The sequence below is a fragment of the Malaya genurostris genome, chromosome 2, assembly GCF_030247185.1.
Source record: "Malaya genurostris strain Urasoe2022 chromosome 2, Malgen_1.1, whole genome shotgun sequence".
In the NCBI taxonomy this organism is placed as follows: domain Eukaryota; kingdom Metazoa; phylum Arthropoda; class Insecta; order Diptera; family Culicidae; genus Malaya; species Malaya genurostris.
In genome coordinates, this window is record NC_080571.1 from 76,194,164 (window position 1) to 76,211,289 (window position 17,126).

The following is a 17,126-nucleotide window of genomic DNA, read 5'->3' on the forward strand; positions in this document are numbered from 1 at the left end:
TTGTCAACACCGATCAGCTGCTTGCAGGGATGCCTGATTTCATCAAAATATTTGAAAATGAATCGTCACAATAAATTATTGGATTACGTTGATAATATATTTAACTTTTTCGCGATGTTGGAAGGTAACCATTTATTTGACTCAACGTTGTTCATCTAGACTATTTTTTATTGTGTTGGTAGTTTTCAACCCGAAATTAAGTGGCGGCAGACCAGAAGCAAGTAAATATTGTAACAAAACGGGTTCGATTTTGTATTGCGTTGGAGGATGAGAAGTAGACATAACTATGTATATAGTTTTAGCAATATGTATTAAATCTGTATCCTGCATCCGCATCTGTATCCTGTATCCGACGACACGACCTGCCACTCGGCTATCAAAACTGTGTCGCAAATTTAACTACCCCTCAGTAACTCGTAATGTCAAAACTGAATCGTTCGAAAAATATTAAAAACTGGCAACTAAGAATAAACCACTGTACTTCTAATAACAGTTACCTTAGAAACTGATGTTACCGTAGAAACTGGTGTTTATTATCGAATCAAATTAATTTTGTCGAAATTCGATGAATAGTTTTGTTGAAATAAACCATAAACGTTCAAAAGACAAAATAAAATGATTTAATGTTCGAGCAATACGTCGTAAAACCTGGAGAATGAGAACAATGCTGAGTGAAAAGGTAGTGATTATCTTAGACAAACATCGTCAGTTCTTTATTGGGATGCCACGACTGAACCCAAGTAGAAAATTCGAAGATAAGAAATTATTGCATGCTCTTCATATGCTTCAGATATTTAAAAATATGTACATAAGCACCGGAGAACACTTATGTTTGAAGATTTTAAGGCGTTCTCTTTGAAAACGACGTATTGGACATACTGGAAATATTCATAATTTTTAATTCTGATTCTGATCGAAAAACTTAACAGAAGCTAGCATATGAACAAATTGGGATCAATTATTTGCATATTTCTATATCTATATAAAAAATCAACTCGCGTGTTCTCTATGATAGTTTCATAAAATATATTAAAAATATTATCGGAAAAATGCACCTTTCTCAGTCAAATGGATATAGGCAAACGATTTGTTTATAAAATTGCCCGACGTTTCGGCCGTTTTTGATGGCCTTTTTCAAGGGAAATTTGGTCTAATAGACCCTTTCCCTTGAAAAAGGCCATCAAAAACGGCCGAAACGTTGGGCAATTTTATAAACAAATCGTTTGCCTATATCCATTTGACTGAGAAAGCCGCATTTTTCCGATAAAACTCCAAAACAGTCGATATATACAAACTTGACTATATTAAAAAAATTCAGTTGAAAATTCGTTGCAGTTCAAAGGTAGCATCGTTTGCCTTCGTTATCTTGATTCAAATAAAACATTGTCAGTCACTCAAAAATTGAGTAGAACGGCCAACTAACTTTGTTGTAATTAATATACAATTTTATTTCCTCAATGTTGCTAATCTTTGATTCACATGATGAGCATACACAATTCCAAGAATTGGCGAGGTTGATAACAGTTCTTCTTCTGCGTGATTTCATTCATTGGCGAATTTTTTTTCCAGTTCTCTATAAAAGCAATATTTCGTTAGCTACGAAATGAAATTCTTTCAATTAATAATGTGTTGTTACTCGTATGCATGATAGATTCCTTGATGGCCATCATTATCACAGTCGTGATATCAACCCGATTTATCCGGTGTGCCAATACCTTTGATTCGTAATATTTTTTTTAAAACCTCCTTTGAAAAATTTTTTTGATTTCTTCGTTTAATACTTCTAGTACCGGTAATATCAAACCTGAAATCGAAAATGTTTTTCAATAAATTAAATTTTGGGCTTCGTTGATTGTCTTTACCTAAGTCATCCTAAGTCATACAGAAACAATTTGTTAAACTGAGCTTGTATTCTCGAGAATAGTATCCCGCTGAATATATAACTTTTACATTTGTTTATGTTTACTTGTACTATTGGGATACCCTGGTAACAAACTCGTAACAACCACAACAGTGTTGCTCAAGAAGATTATTTTCATCATTATCAAGGGGTCGCTATATTTGTGGTAACTGGTAGTAAATCGCTCACGGACACTTTTTATTTCAATTTTTCTTCTGAGTATCTGGTCGTGTCGTCGCTGTATCCGCATGTACGTATACAAATCAATACATTACAGCAAAGATATCATATTAACAAGATATCCAGCTCTTACATTTCCTGGAAAAATCCTTGGCAACATCCTCTTTTGCGCGCATGGCGCCCTCAGACGAGTCTGCATCGAATCTCATACATAGAAGTAGGGGAGAGAAATGTTTTTGATAGGGTAACGTGGCGCCATCATGACACATGTGAGTACTGTCCCAAATAAAGGAATATTCGAAATGACCGTTAAAATGATTGAAGAATCTAATTTGAGTGTCCTGTCTGTTAGTTTGTGATGTTATCAAATATAAAATTCAATCATTTCTTCAGTGCTCAACACTTCATATCTGTTTCTAAAAGATGCAACTATAACTAATACGTAACTCAAATTTTGTATAATTCTTGACCAAAAATTAAAGAGCACAAGGCAAGAATAATAGCATTATATGCGATATCTATTAACCGTAAATGTTTATTCAGTCTTAGATTCTCACTTTAAAATCCTGAATTATTAGCGTTCTTTTCTGGAACAAGTTATTTAAAAATGTTCAATTCAGTGAACGCGTTTTTGGCATCTCTGATCTCTCATGGTTATTTTATTTTCACTGGACCATTGAGTTAATGTTCTGTCAGGGTCCGCTCCCAGCTTTTCTGACATAATGACAGCTTTTTCGCCCGAAACATTGCTCTCTCACCTTACATTCTGTTGATTTCTCTTGCCGGCGAAGCCATAGGTACTAAGTTAGACCAGACACAGTTATCGATGCAACGGTAATGATAAGTTTTAGCACTGACTGATTCAAAAGTGGCCCTTACATGAGTCAATATTTGTCAATTTTGATAGTAAATGATTGTGTTCATGGAAATGGGATAGCCGTATTAATCACTCACTTCTCTTTCGATGGGAAGAATTTCTCCGTACTGCGACATAATATGTCGAGAAAATATTATTTTCTCGAGCTGTCACTGTCCTACGAGAGAAGTACACATTATTGCACCGCCGTCCACCACGTCCATAGGGATTTTGTTTTTAAAGTTTTCATATTCGACACTGTGCACCTCATTGTTAACCGAAGCGAATGCAATTGCGTCTCTCACGTTTAAACATAAAGTACACTGAGTTCGACGTCTTGTTGAATCGAATCTTATTTACATCATTAACGTCTAGATTCAAAAGAATTTTAATTTCGTTCACTGCTGGTCAAACTTTGCAGCGCTTGAAATCAATACAAATTGAATTTTGTCTTGAAGGCCACGTTTAGGCTTTTGTAAATCGTGTTTGCCCATTTCGTATACTCTATTGTTCATTACACTGTATTGTCTTTGTTGCTGTCATCTCGACCGTTAGCAATTTTCGACAGTGTCGGATGGGATGCGAACACGAACTGAGTTCTAAGCATTGAATTCAGGCATGTTGTACATACTTTCTGTCTTCCAGATTATATAGATTATATTGTGTATGTAAGAGTTTTAGAGCAAAGTAATGAGGACTTTATTTTGTAATATATGTAAGGGCCTATTGTACGATATGCCCTAGCAACACAATCAGAAAAAATAATATTATATTAAAATCCATTGAGCCAATATTGAGCTAAATAATTAAGAACAATGTTGCTGAGCTAGTTTTCTAGGGAACTAAGTTTAATGTTTTGTTTACCTATCTTTTGCTGCTATTTTAAAGTAAGAATTACTCATAAATTTTCTGAAATGATACGAACTGTTTGCCTTAATCATTAGTATACAGAAATTCGCATTTTGCTTGTGCTAGCTATAAAACATTCGCTTTTTTGTTTATGACGAACAATTAAACAGTTTAACTGACAACTACCTAATTTTAATTCAAAGATATAAATATTTCTTAGAATGTCGTTTGAAGCATTTTGATTATTTACTATACAGCAAACTACCTGACTGTATAGAGTCTGTGCTTCAGAGGGGACTGCCATTTTGATATGCTCTCGCGCGTATACACTCTCTTCCGCGGCTGCTGTTCAAATTTCGCCCGCTCGCTAAAAAACTTGCTCTCACGGTTTCCTATATCTCGCACATATTCCAATATGTCAGCCATTGTTTGAAATTGAACTCCCTTTACTAGAAATTGTTCGCAGTTTTCGATCATTTTCCGCGTTTTTCCTGTGCAAAGTTTAGCCAGTTTGGTGCGGTAGTAATATAGTGTTGAATTTACGGTAAAATTGCGTGTTCCCGTTGGCGTTGTTGGCCACTGTAGCGGATTATTTTTCGTGCCCCGTTTCGTGTTTCTGTGGCGATTCCTTTCCCCAATAGTTGGTTCTCGTTATTATTTTTTGTCGAAAAGTGGCTATGAAAATTCGCGTCTCGCGATTGTCCAGGTAAAGACAATCGAATGGGCTCGATTGGTGCGAACCGTGCTGGTACTGGCCAAACGGCAGTGAGAAGAAAAAGTCAATTGAAGAGTTTTTTTCCTTCATCAGCTTTGCACTGGAGGAAAACCAGCAGCAGCAGCAGCCTATCGATTGATGGAGTAACACATACGAGGAGAAAAAAAAAGCGTTGGAAAAGCGGATCCAGCGAAGACGTGGAACTGTTCGGAAGAGTGGCAAATAAAGTGGATTGAAGTTTTACTACTATTCCGGTCCGGGTTGAGCTTACCGAAGCAGATTAACTGCGATTGTTCCTGTTTTTTTTTGTTGCGGAACACATTACACTCTGTGGGTTCTGATTTGATATGGGCTATTGGCAAGAGCCGACGAGCAAGAGGGTGGCAAATGATGCAAATTGTGGAACAAGCCAAGTGGGATGAAGATGGGCTGGCTGGTGAATCTGCAGAAAGGCTACTACCTATTTGGCAATTGTTTCACGATGTTGTTAAAGTTTGACGTTTACTAGAGACGAACAAATAATGCATTTGTGACTAATGTAGCCAGGAGGACAGTGGTCTCTTGAGGCAGTTTTTAATGACTTTTTCATGAGATGAGTTGTATACAAACCTTATCATGGAAAATATGTGCTTTGCAACTTTTACTCGCAATGTTCTAACGTTGACTTTTGGGAAATGCATCCACATAAGTAGTTTTTATGATTTTTGTATTTTCCGACATAGAACGAACACAATCTGTCCTATAGAAGTGGTGTAGAATTGGCATAAAACTAACTGGGATTCTAACAGTATTTAATAAACCGGTTGATTTTTTTTTATTTTGGGAAGGTTTGTGTTTACTACAAACTGTTCAAACATCGAATGCCGCAAACCGCTGCGCTAACATACTCCAGTTTTGCGCTTTTTTTCTGCGACATTGGCCATTTTTGCCGCAAAAGAAAGTGCATCGACGTCTCTCGTTGGTCGTTCCTCGGTTGCCGTGCAATGAAGAATGCCCCAACATGCGAAAGCGCTATAGGCTAGTTTTTTTTTCGTGTGTCTCCCTCTGTTTGCGCTTCTCTGCTCTGGCTTTATATGATGATAGTTGGTTGGGTTTGTCATGGTATACGTTCTTCTGGAGGTCTCCCAAACCATCTGCTTTCCCGGTACTGCTGGGCTCAAGTGTTGTATCATTATTACACGAGTTTTGCTTGCTGTATCTTCATTCAGGTCTCTGTGTTTTTTTTTGGTAAATTTCCGAGAAGTGCAGCAAAGCCGATGAAAGTAGTGCACAAGTGAGTGGTCATTCCAACAAATACACACACGCGCGGAACCCGGCCAGCGAGTGCGAGTTGATGAAGAAAAGTGATCTGACCAATCTAGTTGAGTGAAATAGTGTGCGAAGTTTGCGAAAAAAAAAGAAAAGAAGTTGACGGAAGAAGTGTGTCCGGAATATGATTGTTTGGTCGTGATATCGGAATTCTTCAATACCAACGTCTGAAGCGTACACATAGAGCAGCAGCAAACCGTAAGGAATCGACGCGCTCTGGATTAAACCAGTTTGCTTCCTAACCCACAATAAAGAGTAATCACCATCACAGCCACCAGAAACAACCATCGGCAAACCGGTCTTCTGGTTTGAGTCGGCTGTTTTCGTTTACTATAGAGGATCCTAAGGATACAGTTTTTATGAATCATTTCCCATTAAGTTAGGTAAGTGGATTGGCGTAGGTGGTTCGATTATGTTGTCTATTAATATCTGCTTATAATGTACTATTTTGCTGCAATTAGAATTTCACGTGAGTTTGTTTACTGGGCCAGACTATCTGTGGACGAATGAAAATTTTACATTCTTCGACTACATTGTAAGTTATTTTTGTTTTCGGTGTCATGAGATGAATTGTACTTTTGAAACTTGAGAAAACTTTTCTTAGAAAATATTAGAATCAAATCCAATTCAATCTGAACCGGTTTAATTACGCGTAAATTGCGAACTTAAAACCATACCAAACTGAGCTGTTTACATTGAAGATAAAGCAAGTGTACTCAATTGGCAAACAAGACAATAAAATCTCCTATTATAATCCAGTAAAGGATAGAATGGAGACTGACTTGGTACGACTTTTTAGTGTTTGCTTGCAGTCGAAACTGCTATGTTGTTTTTAACCAGATTACCTTCTTTACATTGATCAAGATTTTGTTGTTGTTGTTACTTTGGTTCAGTAAATTCGTTCCGATAATTTTGAAGTCGTATAAAAATTGCATAACAAATTGCACTAGTCTTCGGATGATGAGGCCGTTTTTAGCGGGAATCAGTTTATGCTTCTTAGGGGTTTAGATTGAATTTCGACGAGGATCCAAAAATCGACTGTATTTCAATTGTGGATTTAATTTGACTGTACGCGCTTGAAATAGACGATTAGTCTGTTTACCAATTTGATTTGGTCTGATGCGGTTGTAATAAATCTTGCACTAAAACATTCGCCCTCATCGGAGACATTTAATTTATGCGTTGTCTACTGGGTAGGTACAAAAAGGTGATGTGAAGCAAGGGTATATTAAGCACCTCATTTTGGTTGGTTCAGGTCCAGAACTCAGTTTCCAATATTAGGAATTCAGTTCTTGAATATAGCTACAAGTTCAGAACTCTCAGTTCTAGAATCAAGCGTTCAGTTTCAAATGGAGTTAGAATATTCTGCTGTTCCCGCGAACACGAGCCTGGTGAGAAGGGTCAACAGTATAAGGAGAATCCTGGCCATGGACCAGACATGGAGCGGCCCTGGCTCAAGGTGACCGGGAAGAAAAAGAAGAAAGTTCCCATAGAACAAAAGGCTTTGCTGGTCAAAACAGACAAGGAGAAATACGCCGACGTCCTCAAGGCAATGCGGAGCGAGGCAAAGCTTGGACCGACCTTGAAAAGGAGGTTCGCTCTATTAGACGTACTAGCTCAGCAAGTTCTAGGCGACGAGGTCGAAGTGAGAACTTTGCAAAACAAGGTTAAACTTCAGTGTAAACGGCTGGACGAGATCGCGAGCGCCGAAGAGCTTATCACGGTCATTATGGAGCAAGGAGGGGTGGACGTCTCACAGCAATTCATTTGCCTGAGAAAAGGACCCCAAGGCACCCAGATAGCCACGTTCAAACTATCAGTCATGGACGCTAATAAGGTTCTAAAAGTTAGCAAGCTGAAAGTTGGTTGGTCGGTTTGCCCAGTGACTGCATACCAACCGCCGATGATATATATGTGCTTCAGGTGCTTCGAATCTGGTTAAAAGTCTTGGGACTTCAAAGGCCCACACCGGAGTAACCTATGTAAGCGTTGCGGTGGCGAAGACCACAAGGGGTTTGTTTGCAACAAAACACCACGGTGTGTGAAGAAGGCGCGAACAAGAAGAAGGCTCAAAACCACGCCATGGGCGGCCTCGTCTGCCCCTTCGGCGGAGGAAATATGACGGTCTAAACGTTAGTGCAACTACATCTCAACCACTGTGCAGCTGCGCAGCAATTGCTGCATCAGTCGATTGCAGAATGGAGTATAGACGTCGTTATCATCTCGGACCCCTATCGCATCCCCGCCGACAATGGGAACTGGGTTGCGGACAGATCCGGGTCAGCGACCATCTGGACCACGGGTCATTATCCAATTCAGGAAGTGGTGACAACGCAAGCCGAGGGAGTAGCCATTGCGAAGATAAATGGCGTATACTATTGCAGCTGCTACGCACCACCGCGGTGGCCAATAGACCAGTTCACCCAACTGGTCGACAGGCTGACCGTAGACCTGGTGGGTAAAAAGCCAGTCGTGATAGCAGGAGATTTCAACGCATGGGCAACGGCGTGGGGTAGCCGCCACACTAACCAGAGAGAGCAGGCGCTGCTAGAGGCATTCGCCAAGCTAGAACGACGGTGCCAAAAGTACCTTCCAGCGGAACTGAGTTGAGTCGTTCATCGACGTGACTTGTTGCAGTCCCGGCCTGGCCGGAGACTTAAACTGGAGAGTGGAAGATGGCTATACCTATAGCGACCACCTAGCCATACGCTACACGATAGGTAGCCTAGCGAGGTATAACAGTAGGGGGAATGCTCCCGGTACCCGAGCGTGGAAGGTTGTCGACTTCGACCGTGAAACGTGTAGTGCAGATCTCGCACTGGAGAACCACCTAGCGAACTTAGATTGGGAAGAATTGGTAGCCGTCCTGACACGGGCGTGCGACGCGACAATGCCGAGGAAGGCACGACCGTGGAACAACAAACAACCGGTCTACTGGTGCAACGAGAAAATTACAGACCTTCGAGCGACCTGCTCAAGGGCCAGGAGAAGTATGCAAAGAGCTAGATCACCGGAGACAAGAGCAGTTAGAAACGAAGCGCTCAAAGCGGCCAAGCTTGCTCTGAACAAGGCTATTCGCGTAAGCAAAAAAGCCTGATTTGAAAACCTGTGTCAGTATGCCAACTCTAACCCATGGGGTGATGCCTACAGGATGGTTATGGCCAAAACTAGTGGGGCACTAGCATCCCCTGAACGTAGTTCGGCGAAGCTGAAGGAGTTCATAAGAGTCCTCTTCCCTCACCACGACACGTCTCCGTGGCCGCCAGCACCGCTACCAACAAATGATGTTAGCAGAGTGAAGAGTTGTTGTCAGTGGCGAGATCGCCGGACACTAAGAAAGCCCCCGGGCCAGATGGTATCCCGAACGCGGCTCTAAAGGTTGCTATAACCTCCAAACCGGACATGTTCAGGAAGGTCATGCAGAGAGCACGCACACATGTGTCTTCGTGTGATCAGTGCGTACCGTACGGTATCTGGGGACGTAGCCTGCGTGGTGGCGTGCATGATGCCTATTGGACTGCTCATCAAGGAGGGCGCGGAGGGACAGGAACGCCCGTAGAACTGCCAACGCAGCCTCCCTACGCGAACGGCAAAGGAAATGGGACATCTCAACCAAGGGCAGGTGGACACGTCCTGTTCGCCTGTCCCCGCTTTGCGACACAAAGGAATGGTCTACTGAATGTATGTGGCAGAGAAACTACACCAGAGAACCTAGTCCAGAGAATGTGCCACAGTGAGGAGAACTGGAATGCCGTGTCGACCGGGACCTCCCAGATTGCGGGCATCTTGCAACGGAATTGGAGCGCAGAACAACAGACAGCCGCGACCGCCGGCTGCTAAAGAGGGATCAGCGAACAAGCGTCGGTTCGGGAGTTTTTCCGTTGTCGGGGAACTCTCCGTCGGTGTAGTCTAAATCCTTCGCCGGGGATTATACGAGTAGATTGTGACGTAGTTTCGGTATGGATCGTCGGGGCGCCAGTGAACCGGAAGCCATCTCTCAACCGGAATCATTGGAGCGACCCAGACATCCTGCAGATCGATCCGTTCACGGGTATCGGTAGCGACGGGTACGGGAGAACTTCTATCGCCGGGGAATTCTTCGCCGGTGTAGGCTAGATCCTTTGTCGGGGACTAGCCGGATAGAAGCCACAGTACCGAAGTCGAGTCGTCGGGTTGCCAGTGAACCGGAAGCTATGCTCCAACCGGAATCACCGGATCGACCTCGGTACTCCTTCGAGTGTCCCATGCAGCGTTGCCAGGTCATTTTTCCGAAAATCTATCTGTATCATATCGATATCAAAAACTCTTTTACATAAGTACCAGGAAAATGTCACCAAGACTCATATTGGTAAGCAAAAAAAAAAGGTCCCACGACAACCTTTTCTCATGTCTATTCAAGCTAAAAACCAAAATCGATATTTATCTTTATGATCCGTGAATTATCGGTATTTTGGGAGTACATAACTGCATTGCGGTATAGAGCTCAAAAATCTGTATAAATACCGAGAAATTGGTATACCTGGCAACGTTGATCCCGTGTGGCAAAACACGAGATTCGGTGTCGGGAGAAACTCTTTCGTCGGGGAGCTCTCCATCGGCGTAGTCTAGATTCTTAGACGGGGATTAGATGAGTAGTCGGCGACGTAACTTCGGTATGGATCGTCGGTGCGCCAGTGAACCGGAACATCGTGGGTGAAATTTTCCGTAGGTGTAGGCTAGATCCATCGTCGGGGATTAGCCGAGTAGTTCGTGACGTTGACCAGCCCTGGGTCGTCGAGGCGCCAGCGAACCGGAAGCTAAGCTCCAACCGGAATCGCCGAACCGACCTCGACGTCCTCCTGGTGGATCCCTTGTAGCGAAATGAGTGGCTCAAAATGGGGAGATAAATGGCCCAAAAGTAGGAGAGAACGACGCAGACGTCCATGACGATGCATAAGTCCGGGAAAGGTGCTTTGAGCACCGATTGCCTTCCACCCCGAAGTAATACCTAACGGTAGTTCCGGGGAGGTAGGGTTGGAGATCCTAGGTGTTTTAGTGGGTAGTTCCAATTATACAGTGGTAGTCCTGAGAAGAGTCCCGCACTTTGTGCGTAAATGTATTTCTGCTTGTAAAAAAAGCCCACCTAGAGATTAGAATTATTATGCCATATTCGTCGAATACCAGTACCAGTAAAAGTTACATTCCTGTTTATAATTCAGAATAGAAATATGCGGAATAGCATGAAAAAAAACGAGAGTTCATTTCGAACCCTCGTCTTTAGGAGCCGATGATCTATTCCTCTTGCAGCATGCTCGCGTGCTTCTTCGTAATCTAATGAACTGAGTAGCGAATTAATGAGCAAGAAGCTGCGGAGATTTTCGATATCACATATGAGTTGTTTATGCGGCACCCAGTTGACCACCTTTCGGAACGATCCCATTGCTTCTAAACGTAAAACAATGGCTGGTTGAGAACCGGTATAGCTGAAATCGGTTCTTTTGACCAGCAAATAGCATAACCCTTTAAGTTGAAATAGTTTTGAACTAAATTTAGAAGAATTTTAACGTTTTCTACATTATCGCTCTATATGATAGGATGCAATTTCATGCACACTTCCCTGTATTTCCGGAATGGGATCTCAGATTTAGATAAAATTCTACATCGACTAATGGAAACATAATACTTTCCATTTAAATCTGAGTTTGCGAAAATCGGTCTGGCCGTTTCTGAGAAATTGGAGTGATTTTCGATTTAGAGTACTCGATCACTTTTCCGAAACCGGGGACGATGCTCTGGTTTGATGAGCTGAGAAAATCGAGTACACTGTTTCAGTTCATTTTGCACATTACCCCGTAACGCCGGAACCGGAAGTCGGATCTATATTAAATTCAGTAGTAGGCTATGGGACTATAAAGCCTTTAATTTGAATCTGAATTAAAGAAAACCCGTTTAGCGGTCTCTGAAAAATCGAGTGCACTTTTTTCATTTTTTTACTCATTTTACCCCGTTATTTCCGAACCGGAAGTTCAATCAGAGTAAAATTCAATAGCAGGCTAGGGAACCAAGACATTTCATTTGAACCTACCTTACTTTACCTAACAGCTGTATCAAGCATACGTCTCCACATAACTCAGTCTATGGGAGTCTCGTCGCCAGCCACACAAGACCCAGTCCATCATAGCCGTTCGATTCTAGCTGTCCATACGATGGGTGGTTTTAGCTGCTGTTGCAATTCGTGGATCATACGCGGTGTCCACGTTCCATTCTCTGTTAACACAGTCCAGCGCTCCTGGCCATAGAGAACAACCGGTCTAATGAGCGTTTTGTAGATGGTCAATTTCGTGCGGAGGCGTACTTTTCTCGATCGAAGGGGTTTTCGGAGTCCAAAGTACGCACGATTTCCTGCCAAAATACTCCTCTGAATTTCTCTACTGGTATCATTATTGGCGATCAAAATAAGTCCAAAAACACGAAGTCGTCAACCATGTCTATATCGTCACCGTCTATCCATATTCGTGGTGGGAGGCGTAGTATTACTTCTCTAGAGCCTCTTCCTCTCAAGTATTATATTTTAGACGCATTTATGGCCGATCCGGTACGCCTAGCTTCGGCTTTCAGTCCGATGTATGTTTCCATCATCTTATCAAGGTTACGTGTTTAAATATGAACGTCGTCTCTTCGAATTACACATTCCAAAGCAATATTAAACAAGAGACAAGAGAGTCCATCACCTTGCCGTAGCTCTGTTCAAGGTTCGAAGGGACTAGTGAGCGTCTTAGATACTCGGCCGTAGCACATCACTTTGTCCATCGTTGCTTTGACCAATCACGTCAGTATATCCGGAAAACCGTATTCGTGCATGATCTGCCATAGCTGGTCTCGATCGATTGTGTCGTGGCCGATTTGATTTTCCGTGTGTTGATCAGGTGATCGGCAGGTGGCTTAGTGGACATCTTCAGACCACCACTCCTCGGGAGACTGCAAAGTTCACGCATCGTTGGCCGTTTTCATTTGTTGTCGCGTGCAGGCTCTTCAAACCGATCACGGACCTACTTGGGGCATTCAAGTCGCCGATGGCGAGTTTTACATTCCACTGTGGACAGCTGTGTGTAGAATGGTTCCTTCTCTCCATCGGCTCTCGTTCCATGCGGGCAGTGCACGTTGATGATGCTGTAGTTGAAGAAGCGGCCCTTGATCTTGATCCTGTTTAGAGTCCCACGCATACACAAGGGCGATAATCAACCGCCCTAATATGGAGAACATACGCTAGGATAGCTTCGCTGTCTGAAAAGAGGAGACAAACTCTTTTTTGTGCGTATGTGTTAAATAATCTCACTAGGTTTTTTTGGAGATGGCTGAACAGATTTTCACAAACTTCAAAAGAAAGGTCCTGTGGTCTCATACGGAATACCTGAGTTTCATCCGGATCCGACTTCCGGTTCCGGAGTTATAGTGTAAAGTGTGTTAAATATTGTACACCGTCACCGAAACAAAAACCGTAAAAAATGTACAAAACAAAAACCGTAAAACTGGATTCTAAACCGTTATTCATAATCTTAGGGTCAAATGAAAGGTCTTATGGTCTTATCAAAAATTACTGCATATTTTCGGATACAACAAAAAGTACGGGTGTGTAATGTCAGAGACATAACTGGATGTCGTGAATACGAATATGACACACTTTATTTATGCTTCCGAATTCGAATTGGTAGTTCATCGATTGTTTGAATTGTGCAACTTTCCCCTCTTTCATTACTAGAAATTTAAACGATGCGCCTAGACTAAATTACAGATTAGTTACATTAAACATTCTGAAACGCACTTAAATACTATGAAATATGCAGTATAGTTCTTTATAATAAAAAAATGGTGACGATTTGAGTTAGTTCAGCACGCAGACTCTGAATTCTAAACCCATATTCCAGAACTAAGCTCTAAAACATGAAGACGATTTTTCGCCATGACTACCAGAATGGGTTTTATAGAGTACAGTAAATTAAATTTCCGCATAATTCTTTAGGAGTATTATTATGGTTCTAAAAAGAACCGAATAGAAGAAGTCTGGAATAAAGAACTGGATCCTGAGTTCAAGAACTAAATTTAGAACCAATAACAGACTCAGAATCCAGTTTCAATTCTAGAATTGCAATTTCGAAACTCAAATTAGTTGCGGAATACAGTTCCAGAATCCAGTTTCAGCACGCAGGCTCTGAATTCTAAACCTATATTGCGGAACTAAAATCTGAAAATTGAACTTCTCGTTACGACTACCGAAAACCAAATGATGGCAGGTGCTCTCTCCGTCGCTGATGGTTTAACTCTCGCGATGACAGTCTGCTCGCCTTGAAGGCCAGCAAACGAATGAAAGTTGCTACCTGAGCGTTTGAGGTTTTAACCACGCAGAAGGCGCTCTCTCCGTCGCTGCTGGTTGAAGGTTTAACTCCCACGACGTCTGCTCCCATCGAACGCACGAAAAGAAATGATCGATTTTCACCAAGGTTCCCCTTTTATACGCATTCAGTTGAAGATATGTGCGTGACTACCTCAAAATCGTCGTCCTTGCGCGAAAAACCCAAGCGAAAGTAAAGAGTTTTCCGCATTATTTTGAAATTTTGAGAAAACTTAATTTTTGAGTTGTTTGTGGTTATCTCACACTGTTCAAAATATTATCCCAAATTCCTGATCATATTTTTGATGAAATGGTGAAAGAATTATGTTGCTACCATTAATACAAGTCGAGATATTCACGATTAAGTTCTGCCCATTCTTCCATATGGCTAATTTTGAAAAGGTAAGTCGTATTCACGACAAAATTTAAATCGTCGTTTAGAGTACGACGACAAAATTGTGTCACAGTCGTTCGCACCGCACGCGTATAGCTCTTGCCTTCCTGAAATTTTTTCTGGATACCTAGAGTTTCATTGATTCAAGGCTTCAGTCTTTTTCAAGGCTACTTGTATCACTAACAGTCTTTTTAAAGACTAACAATTAGTCAGCCTTTCTCAAGGCTATACAAAGAGTGATATTCTAATAAAATCAGTCTTTATTAAAACTACCACAAAATCAGTCTTTTCCAAACTAGGAGTCTAATCGAAGACTAATTTTGCCTAGTTAATTTAATTTCAAATTTCATTCATTTCAAAAATGCCTGTGTCCAACCGGGAAGGCAACAAACCTAAGGCTTAAAATAATTCAATACGGAATTAATCACAATCCGTTTTTCAACATTTTTCTAATAACATTCACGATCTTATGGAATCTGAATGTAAAAATAAAAGACAACGGACGAATTTCCCTTCCGTTGATCCTATGCCGTCTAACAATATTTACAAGATTCTTCCTGAATCCGATTGTAGCGACATAGAAGAAAATTGTTCTAAAATTCCCGAAGTGGACGCTTGTCGTTCTGGGAAGAAACTACAATCTATGCTTCCAGTGACGGTGATGATTTCCGACTTCAAAGCATTCCGTACTGAGCTTTCTACTTTTCTCCCGGAAGTAAAAGTATCATTCCAAATCGGACGAAGAGGCAAATTTTGAGTCTTGGTTGATGGATTGGAAGATTATTTTATTCATATGATATAAAATCAGACAGACCCTTCAAGGCTGTCTTGAGAGGCTTATCAAATGATCAAAGTACTGATGAAATTAAAAATGAACTGAAAGAATTACTTGGTTTTGCCCAAGTCATACTTATGGAAAAAAAGAGCGAATGGTACTTCTAAACCACGCTCTGGAATTTCCCATGAATTTGACCTAATACACTTCAATCGAAGTGATGTAAACAATTTGAAAACTTTAGAAAAAGTACGTTTCATTTCTCACATTAAAACCCATTGGGAACATTATAAACGGCATAATCGTATTGCAAACTTAACGCAATGTCGTCGTTGCCAAGGCTTCGGCCATGGAACCAAAAATTGTCATATGGATATACGGTGTTTGAATTGTGGTAAATCGCATTCGAAAGACGTTTGTCCAATGAATGAAACCACTGATAAATTTTCATGTTCAAATTGCGAAGGAAATCATAAATCCAATTATTTGAAATGTCCTGTCAGGAAAAAAATTAAACGCTCGTTCGCTTAGACAACCAGTCAAATGAACGACCTTAAATTTACAGAACATACCTGAAAATCAAAAAAACGTTACAAATGCCACGCCTAATTCTTCTAAGGCACTTATTTCTTCGAATTCGAAACAAAAAACAGGTACGCCTGCCAATTCGTCTTCTAACGAAAACAATTTATTGACAGGTAGATCGACCTCGTCATAATCTTCTTCTAATGTCAGTTATGCTAGTATAACAGGCAGAAATCTACCACTTAATTCTTCTAATGTAAATAATCAAAACACACGACCGCCTTGCAGTTCATCTTCTAACGAAAACAATTTATTAATAGGTAGATCGGTCATATCATCTTCTTCTAATGGCAGTTCTAATGACAGTTTACCTACAAATATTCCTTCAATGCCATTCGCTTCTTTAAATGAAGTTGATTTAGGCGATATAACTGAAAATAAAATGATCTACCTACAAGATCAACTTTTTCAAATGGTCATCCGAATGAATTCGACTTCATCACTTTTTGAAGCATTTCAAAACGGATGGCAATTTGCAAATAATATTATAATGAATTTAAAATTTAACAGTGATGTTAAATAATTATTTGAATATTTTAAATTGGAATGCTCGATATTTGAAATCGAGTGAAGATGAATTTTATAATTTTCTCAAAGTTCACAAAATTCATATTGCCATTGTGACAGAAACTTTCCTTAAACCAAATGTAAAATTGAAAAGCAATCCATTTGACAGGTTTACATCGATTTGACAGGTTTACTGGGTGGTGGAGTTGCCATTTTTGTCCAACGGCAAATTAAACATCGAATTTTACCTTCTTTCAATACTAAAGTTATTGAAAGCTTGGGAATCGAAGTTGAAACCATTCATGGAATTTATTTCATCGCTGAAGCATATTTGCCATTCCAATGCACCGGCGAACAATTAAATTTCTTTAAAGGCGATTTGCAAAAACTCACAAGATATCGATCGACATTTTTTCGTAATAGGGGACTTAAATGCTAAGCATGTCCAGTGGAATTGTAGGCAAAATAACAGTAATGGTAAAATACTTCATAATCAACTCTCAGCTGGTTACTTCACAGTTCTTCATCCCAGTAATCCGACTTGTTTCTCTTCCGTGAAAAACCCGTCTACAATTGATCTGGTTCCAACGGATCAAAGTCACATTTGTAGTGAACCGATTACACATGCTGACTTTGACTCAGATCATCTTCCAGTAACATTCAGACTTCCCAACGAAGCTATAATTAAT

General features: G+C 40.9%; 1 protein-coding gene across 5 annotated transcripts in view; it reads left to right on the forward strand.

The window, feature by feature from the left end:
* The first annotated feature begins 4,176 nt into the window (after positions 1 to 4,176).
* LOC131427498 (regulator of gene activity) overlaps positions 4,177 to 17,126 on the forward strand; it is an 80,419-nt gene continuing 67,469 nt past the window's right edge. For 2 of the 5 annotated variants that reach the window (XM_058590731.1, XM_058590735.1), the window contains exons 1-2: positions 4,177 to 4,329; positions 5,709 to 6,191. The gene's annotated coding sequence lies outside the window, so the exon portion shown is untranslated. Of the gene's footprint in view, positions 4,492 to 5,708; positions 6,192 to 17,126 lie in introns of all 5 variants that reach the window. The other 3 variants (XM_058590734.1, XM_058590732.1, XM_058590733.1) reach the window with 3 other exon arrangements.